The sequence below is a fragment of the Sorghum bicolor genome, chromosome 8, assembly GCF_000003195.3.
Source record: "Sorghum bicolor cultivar BTx623 chromosome 8, Sorghum_bicolor_NCBIv3, whole genome shotgun sequence".
Taxonomy (NCBI): domain Eukaryota; kingdom Viridiplantae; phylum Streptophyta; class Magnoliopsida; order Poales; family Poaceae; genus Sorghum; species Sorghum bicolor.
Window position 1 is genome coordinate 12312725 of NC_012877.2, and position 8317 is coordinate 12321041.

The 8317-nt window shown below is 35.3% G+C and overlaps 1 long non-coding RNA gene across 1 annotated transcript; it reads right to left on the bottom strand.

Moving 5' to 3' along the window:
* LOC110429753 lies at positions 4725–5312 on the bottom strand. Its single transcript, XR_002446834.1, has 2 exons — positions 5143–5312; positions 4725–5051 (listed from the first exon to the last, which is right to left on the bottom strand). It is a non-coding gene; the product is annotated as an uncharacterized LOC110429753 (long non-coding RNA).

Here is an 8317-nt window from a genome sequence, read left to right on the forward strand (position 1 = left end):
CTTTAAGTCAATTCGATTATAATCGTCGTACCGTGAGGATTTTTTTTATAGTCATCAAACTTGGAGATGGTCTTATATATTATACAACGGAAATAAGCTTAGTGTTATCACGCAACCGGCACACAGTAACAATCCACTAAAAATCATAGCCGGAATCCTTTTTTTTAATTTTTTTAAAACATGCTTAGTGACGTGATCATATTTAGATGGGCTTTGGTCATAATTAAATCGAATTTAATTATGGGCTGAAACCCTAGAGCATGTATTGCAACTTAATAATATACTAGGTGAGTGGCCAGGGAGCGGCAGCCAAACCAGCCAGCCCAGGCCATGGCCACGGCCACGGAGCAGCAGCCAAGCCCAAGAGCAAAACAGTCACGCCATGGCCAAATACATATATTTAAAGATTTAAAACATGGTTAATTGTATTAAAATATCATTAGAGCTTACAAACAATGTTTAGAGTCCTATTTGGGAGAAACAAATGTTTGGAGTCCTATTTGAGAGAAGCCACAACAATTGAAGTCCTATAAATCCCAGCTTGCAGTCTACGATGTTTAGAAATTTTTAAAAACATCTTCAAGCAACTCTTCTGGAGAGCGAAGAAAAAATACTTCACTTTAATAGAATTATGGTTAGAACAAGCTGTATTTTAGATTTAATTTTCTTTTTCTCCTTCTCGGTTCCCTAGGAACCTTCTGTACCCCTTCCCCTTCCCCTACCCTTCCCTTCTTCCTTTTTTGTATTGTCTCTGTAACTCAGGGTTTTTGCTCTCTTTTTTAATAAATTTTTTCCGGTGCTCGTTCAAAAAAATTGAAGTCCTATAATAGCCATTTTTTGTTAGTTCTAGGTTTGTGTTGTCATCTTTAACACATCTTTTAACATATTTAGTTTCAGTTATAACTTGCTATGATTCTTATTGAAAACAGGGAAGCCTGTTTTTGGCCATCAAACTGTTGCACAATAAGTTTATTGTTAACCATGCAACTTTTGAATCAGAAATCTTTGACCAACAAACTATCAATACGTCACAAATATGAGACCATTTAGCTGGTTTCAATAGTACATTATAATTTTTGAAAGTAGTAAAAAGGGGATATTGCAAAAAATTACGACTAGTTCACTTTAAAGCAGCAAAACATGGAAAAGTATCAATTTCTAAAAAAATATAATCTATGTGATGTTACACTTTCAGAATTATTGGAATTTTACCTTTTTTGTTCATAGTTTTTATTGCTGGTAGCCATGTTTGTACTTTTTTGAATGATCACTAGGAGGGATGATATATTCGCACCTGATTTTTCATTGCCACATATGTTTGAAATTGGAATGTTAGTTATAAGGTTGGGTCATGAACCCAAATACAAAACATGGAAGATTGAAGAGAAAAGATCACGAGCACGAGGCACTAGGACACCTGCTTCTTCGCCTTTGCGAGACGCGACCTCAGCATCGCTGACCTTGGTGCGCACTCTGCCACGCTCACGGCAAGCCAGACCAGCTGCGAGTTTGAGGCCCAAAGCAGTGCCCCTTCTTTGGCAGCAGCACAAACAAATACATTATTTTTTTTTATAAAATTAGCACTAATTTCCTATTTTTCTAACTTAAAATGAATTGATTATGAGTTTTTTTTAAATAAATCAGCATTTGTAACTTAGAAAATAGGAAAAAAAACATCTTTGAAATCAGCTAGACAACCTAATTTGTTCAATTTTTATAGTTCGGTGGTTAAGGATTCTTGCGTGGTCAAAAGCAATCGGACAATAGTTAGATGGTAAAGCATGGACTTGTTCCTACTAAAAGTTGTGTAGTTCATCGAAGGTAACACATTTGCGAAACTGATTGGTTTTAACACGACTTCTTCTGATTTCTATCCACGCTAATACACCGTAGGTGCACACAAAACATACTAGGTCCATTTTAGCCAACACATTGCGATACTGATGGTTTTAACACAAGTACTTATGATTTTCATCCATGCTAATACACCGCAGGTGCACATAAAACGTACTAGGCCCATTTTAGCCAACACATTGCGAAAGTGATGGTTTTAACACAAATACTTGTGATTTCCATTCACGCTAATACACCGCAGGTGCACACAAAATGTACTAGACCCATTTTAGCCAAGACATTGCAATACTGATGGTTTTAACACAAGTACCTATATGATTTCCATCAATGATGACACATTGCAGGTGCACACAAAACGTACTAGGCCTATTTTAGGTTACCATATGCCCCCTCCCCCCCCCCCCCCCCAAAAAAAAAGGTTTCATAGTTATCATAGCTCATTTCTGCATTAAGTTTTTTTCGCCCAACACCGGTCGACAACTTTGTCTTGTCAGTAGTAATCTAGACCCTCTATTTTCGAGCGCCTTGTGGTCTGATTTTATTGTCTAGGCATTTTCTTGTAAGGTCAGCAACCAAATAGGCCCGTAGTGCTTGTATGAGCTGACAAAAAAAAAGCTGTAGATTAACATCATTTAGCAAATGGTGTCTTATCGCATTCTGAGGTGTAGATGATGTAGTGCTTATTATGCTAGTATTTTCCTTAATCCTATAGAAAACTTGAGCCAATAAGGATCAATCTAATTTGTTGCTTGTATAAACCTATATCTAGACTTGTACAATGCAGTTTGTTCGTGTTTGATTGCCTTCATATGCTCTTATTTAGGCTTAACAATCACTACTATAGATTTGGTCTTCACTGCCGGCTGCACCACTGCTGAATTTTTAAAAGTCGAGAGTGATAGTGCTTCCCGGCACAACACTATCATTTTTTGGGTTAAACTGGCAGTGATAGAGCCAACCGTAAGTAAAAATTGGGTTTTCACCATCGGTTCATATCACTATCAGTTTAAGCCACAAACCGGCAGCGATATAGGGTCATCACTACCGGGTTTAACCCAGAACTGACATTAATATTATCACTATCGATTTGTGGCTTGCACCAGTGATATACAAAAAACTTCATAACTTTCTCATATGATGTCCGACAAAGATAAACTTTATATCAAATTTGTAGTACTCGACGAGATCTACAACTTTGTAGTACAAACTTTTTTAATTTAAGATTGTTTAGATATCTAAACATTTAAAATTTAGAATTTAATGACCTCGAATAGAGAAACTACTAACATGAAAATATTAGATCTCAAAAAGTTATACAACTTTTTAATGTCAACTTTTTCATTTCAAATTATTAATGCTTCAAAATTCTATTTGAAATTATTTTGTGATGTTATTAAAAAAAATACTCATTTATCTTTTTAACCTCTGATTAAAATTTGTACCAAGTTTTTCTTCCTCATACTAACTTCAAATTTGATGATTTTTTTCTAAAATTTTTTAAAATCATGCTCTATCAGTTTATTTTGTTTTTAAAGCTATTATTATGTCCATCTTTTTATGTGACCATGTTTTGTCTATTTGAATTTTGAAATTCAGAAAAAGACAACTTCAATCGTGATTTTGAAATATTAAATGACTTTTGCTGAAAAAGTCATGAACATAAAACTTATAGAAAACTCATCAAGATTTACAGTTTTTATTTTAGTTATTTGCTCATCTGAGATTGTGGTAGTAACATTGTTCACAAAATTTACATATCTCTTGTAGTTCCATAAATTATAAGAGAGATATGTAAGACGTAAGATTTATGAACAATGTTACTACAACAGTCTTGGATGAAGAAACTTCTAAAATGAAAGTTATAGATCTTGAAATTTTTTGAAACATTATATTTGACAACTTTTTCATTTAAAATCAACTTATGAACGTTAATTAAATTTGAATTTCTCAAATTTAATTTAAAATTTAAATTTTCTAAACAAATGAAGAAACTCCCAAAATGTAAGTCATAGTCTCAGAAAGTTATAAAACTTTGTAGTTAATAACTTTTCGATTTGAAATCATCTTGTCAAGGAAAACTATGTTTGAATTCTCAAAAATTTGAAATTTGAATTTTTAAATGACCTCAGACGGATAAACAGCAAAATAAAAGTTGTAGATCTCAAAAAGTTATGAAACTTGTAGTTGACAATGTTTAAATTTAAAATCATCTTGTCATGGAAAATTATGTTTGAATTTCTCAAATTTGATATTCAAATTTGGTAAATGACCTCGGTTGGAGAAACTACCAAAATGATAGTTGTAGATTTCGAAAAGTTATAAAACTTTATAGTTGATAACTTTTTCATTTGAATTCATTTAGGGTCTCAAATACTTATTTTAAAGTTAGATAAAAATAAAATGACTAGCATAACTATTCTAACTAGACACAAACAAATGTGTAGGTAGAGTAGTTAGGGGACGAATGTGTAGAGCAGGAGGTCAGAGGTTTGAGTTCAGTGGGGCCTCTTTTGATATTAGAATTTTTTCCCTATTTTTAGGCTCCATTTTTAGAAACCACATCACTGTTCATTAGAACCAACAGTGATGTCAACTCCACAAGGTATGGTTCTGCCGGTTCAAAATCCGGCACTGAAGTGTAATTTGGAACCGGCACTGTTGCAGTGATCTAGGTAGTGAATGCTCAAAGTAGGTTTAGTGCTGTCTTAGCTAGTACATCGGATTTGGTCATATTAAATAAATGAAGGTTTACACAAGCCGATATCCCAAAAAAAAAACATATATTCTCAACCCCGTAGCTTGTAAACATGAGATTTCAACTAGAACATGGAGATGACTACATGGAACAAAATTTAAACAATTAAACACAATTTTACCAAATGTGGTTTCCCTATGCTGAAGCTCAGCTCGTGGCCAATTCTGACTTCTGAAATAGTGAAGGAAACAAGAAGACGAAAATAACAATCGCTAAACTAGCATTTCCTGAAACAGCATATGAAAAAATGTTCAAAAAAAAAAGCATATGAAAAAGAATCAGGTACCCATTAATTAATAGGGTGTTTGCATTGGTTGGCACTTCATGCACGTCTAGTTTCCTGATTCAGTTCTTTAAACCATGCTTCTAAACGAGTGATGACTCTGGTCTGAACAACTTAGCACCCACTCAGAGCAAAATTCCAATCCAGTCCCGCACATACCTATACTACTACTAGTTTATATTTGTCATCAAAGGAAAACTGAGAATTTAGAAAGAGGGTAAGCCTAGCATGGTGTAAGAGAATCACTCACTTAGCCAAGAATGGATGCCATCATCCACATTTCATCCATGACGATCCCTAGGCCTGCATCGATGAACAAAATAATGGAGATAGGCAAGCCATTCTTGGCTAAGGGAGATAGGCTCCTCATCTCCATGTAAGGCTCCCCTCTTCTCTTGTTCGCACATCACTTATTGCACCTTGATTGGTTTGGCATTCAGGCAAACCTGCACCAAGTATTTATAATGTGGGCAAGAGGACGGATCACAGAGAGTGCGACCTTTGCCTCGGTTGCAATATGCATCACATGGCTCCGACCTTTGCCTCCATAGAGAATATATTCGATGGCAAGTAGTCTTTTCAAGAAAATCCTAGCTTAGCCAAATTAGTACGTTCTGAGTGGATAAGAATGCATGCAGGAGATCTGCAATATGTCAATGCACACTAGCCACATGATTATTGATATTTATATTTTTCAGAAACGTTTGGAATTCTATTGTGTGACAATTGTAGTTCGTTGGACTGTCTTAATTAATTAGAGGCTAAATGACAAATCTTCCAATTGGATGAAAAATTGGGCATAAACTAAAGCACGACCATGGACCCGTTTAATTGCTAGGCTTGTATTCACTAGTAATTGCAGGCTTGTATTCATTAGTTATTTGAGTTCAATGTTTAACTATTGGAACATTAATTTCTGGATCAAAATCCAAACTCCTATTCACATTATGTAATGATCAAATTTTTTGGAGAGGTGCTCTCATGCAATGATCAAATTGATAATTAAGGAGCTCTAATCGGCTTGTTATTATCTGTGATATTGTTGTGTGATTCTTATTCGTTGCAAGGGAAGTATATATAGCTAGGAACCTAAAAGCATTGAGGTTAGGAAAAAAATAAAGTACTTATGCAAAAATGTTATTAATATATAACTTTGTAGCAAGAGCAAAGAGGTTCTCTGCAGGAACAATCTTGCAAATGAATATTTTGCACACCATACTAAGAAAATATCATATAACATGCACCTTAATCAAAGGCACACAAACCTATTTTCTTCTTTTGATAAAATAAAATATTTTGTTTTAATAAGTTGGTCCTATAAGGGCTTCTCCAGTGGGCTAGGCAAACTGACTCATCGTCTGATGTAGCATACCCATGAATCGAGACTCAACCACTGCACTAGGCGACTCATGAACAAGAGAGAAAATGAATTGACAAAATCACGAGTCGACGGTTGATGAATATAAACAACAATTTTGAAGGAGGGAAGTACCAACTTTCCTCTCGGCCGGTTGGAGGAAACAAGGCCACCAGGTCAGGCTGCGAAGAGAGAAAAGTGTTTTTTATTTCTACATGGGGCCATTGTTTAGCTGATAAGCCATGACAGAAAGTACTGTTGACTAATTTATTGTGAGAGAAAAACATCGACTGATAAGCCCAAGCGAACAAGGCTGTCCGCATGTCCTGGCAACTTTACTGCCTCTCTCTTCATGAATCGGTGCAACCACTGCGGATGCCCTAAGATTTGCATATATACTTCATTTTCCTTTTTTTATTGTATAATATGTTTTCTTTTTCAATTGGGATAATAAATGCTACATCTTACCCTGTAATTGCCAAAGCAAGGGGCCATAACTCCAGCAGATCTCTGTTTGACATTAAGATCGCATCCTAGACTTGGTATCCTCTTGCAAGTTGCAAGTGGTTGATGTGAAATTCGATGAGATGCCAAATGAAAAGAGTCAAAGTATCCAAGATTCTATTCTGGATGATAATGCGCCAATCCAGAAGAATGCCAATAATATATATAGGCAAACAAACTTGTCAAAGCAAGAATCCAATATTAGCTTTCTGCCAAGTGGCAACTGTCGCTTTACATGCTTGGATGTGGCCAAATTTATAGTGGAAGAATAAGTTCCATTAAAAGGACCTGTATGAATAACCTTCATAGGAAAACGCGCGTCAACTATTGCCTATATAAGAACCATACAAGGAAAATAAAGAATCAAGCAAAGCGCCAACCTGACAATGACGAAACAGGCAGTGATTTCATGAGTATATAAGCTAATGAAAAAGATTTATGAAACAAAATTGCAGAAATTCTCCTGGCGTTGCATGGGCGTTTATGCAAATCAACCTAAGACATGTAAGATTTCTTATCTGACAAATGTTGCGTAGCATAAAATGAAAATACTCACTATAACATACATACTCTCTATTCCTTTATATTTGTCGAAGCAAGTCAAACTTTTTTAACTTTAATCAGATTTATATAAAATATATATCTCCAGACAAATTAATTATGAAAATATAATAAATAAACTAATAATATACCATAAATATTAATTTTTATCTATATTTGGTTAAAATTAAGTACGTTTGATTTTTTTTGGAAAGTGAGAATGACAGATAAGAAGGAATGACAGGAATACATAGCTTTCCTGTGCCCTTATATTTACTCCCCCGTATGGGCGACTAAATCGACTTCGCAAAGGTTAACGTTGTGCGGCCGCGGAGTAGAATATGGTGCGATTGCCCCTGCCCATCGCTGCCCGTTGTGATCGTGACTGCTCTGCTTTACCCCGTAATTAATCACGCTGCCCAGGTGTCGTGCAGCTAAAAATTATCCCACTTCAACATATTATTGTGCGTAGAAGAGATTGTGGTACTATTCAAGGTATTTTTGTGAGTCCTCAAAATGGGATGACGGAAAAACTTTTTATCCAAATACTAATTGGTCGTGTATTAGCAGGGGATATATATATTGGTTCATGATGCATTGCTTCTCGAAATCAAGATATTAGAATTGGATTAGTCAATTGATTCATTACTGCCTTTCAAGCACAACCAATATATATTAGAACCCCATTTACATGCCGGATCACATCTTGGATTTGTCAACTATGTTATGGGCAGAGTCTCACTCATGGGGATCTGTATCAAACCGGGGACCTTTGCACTGCGGCCACAAGCCTCGTTGCATTAGCCATGTGAGCCTTTATTATTTCTTGTATAAAATGCACTCGCAACCTCATTTAATAGGGACAGACAAGGAAAAATACCCTCTAATTAACGACTCTTTGGTAAGCACAATTATGTATTAAACATCAACTGATATGGATATGGAGGGAATATATCACTAACTATTTATATCCTTGCAAAGTCGCTGACTATTGATCGTTGCTTTTTTTTTCTTTCCCTTTGCT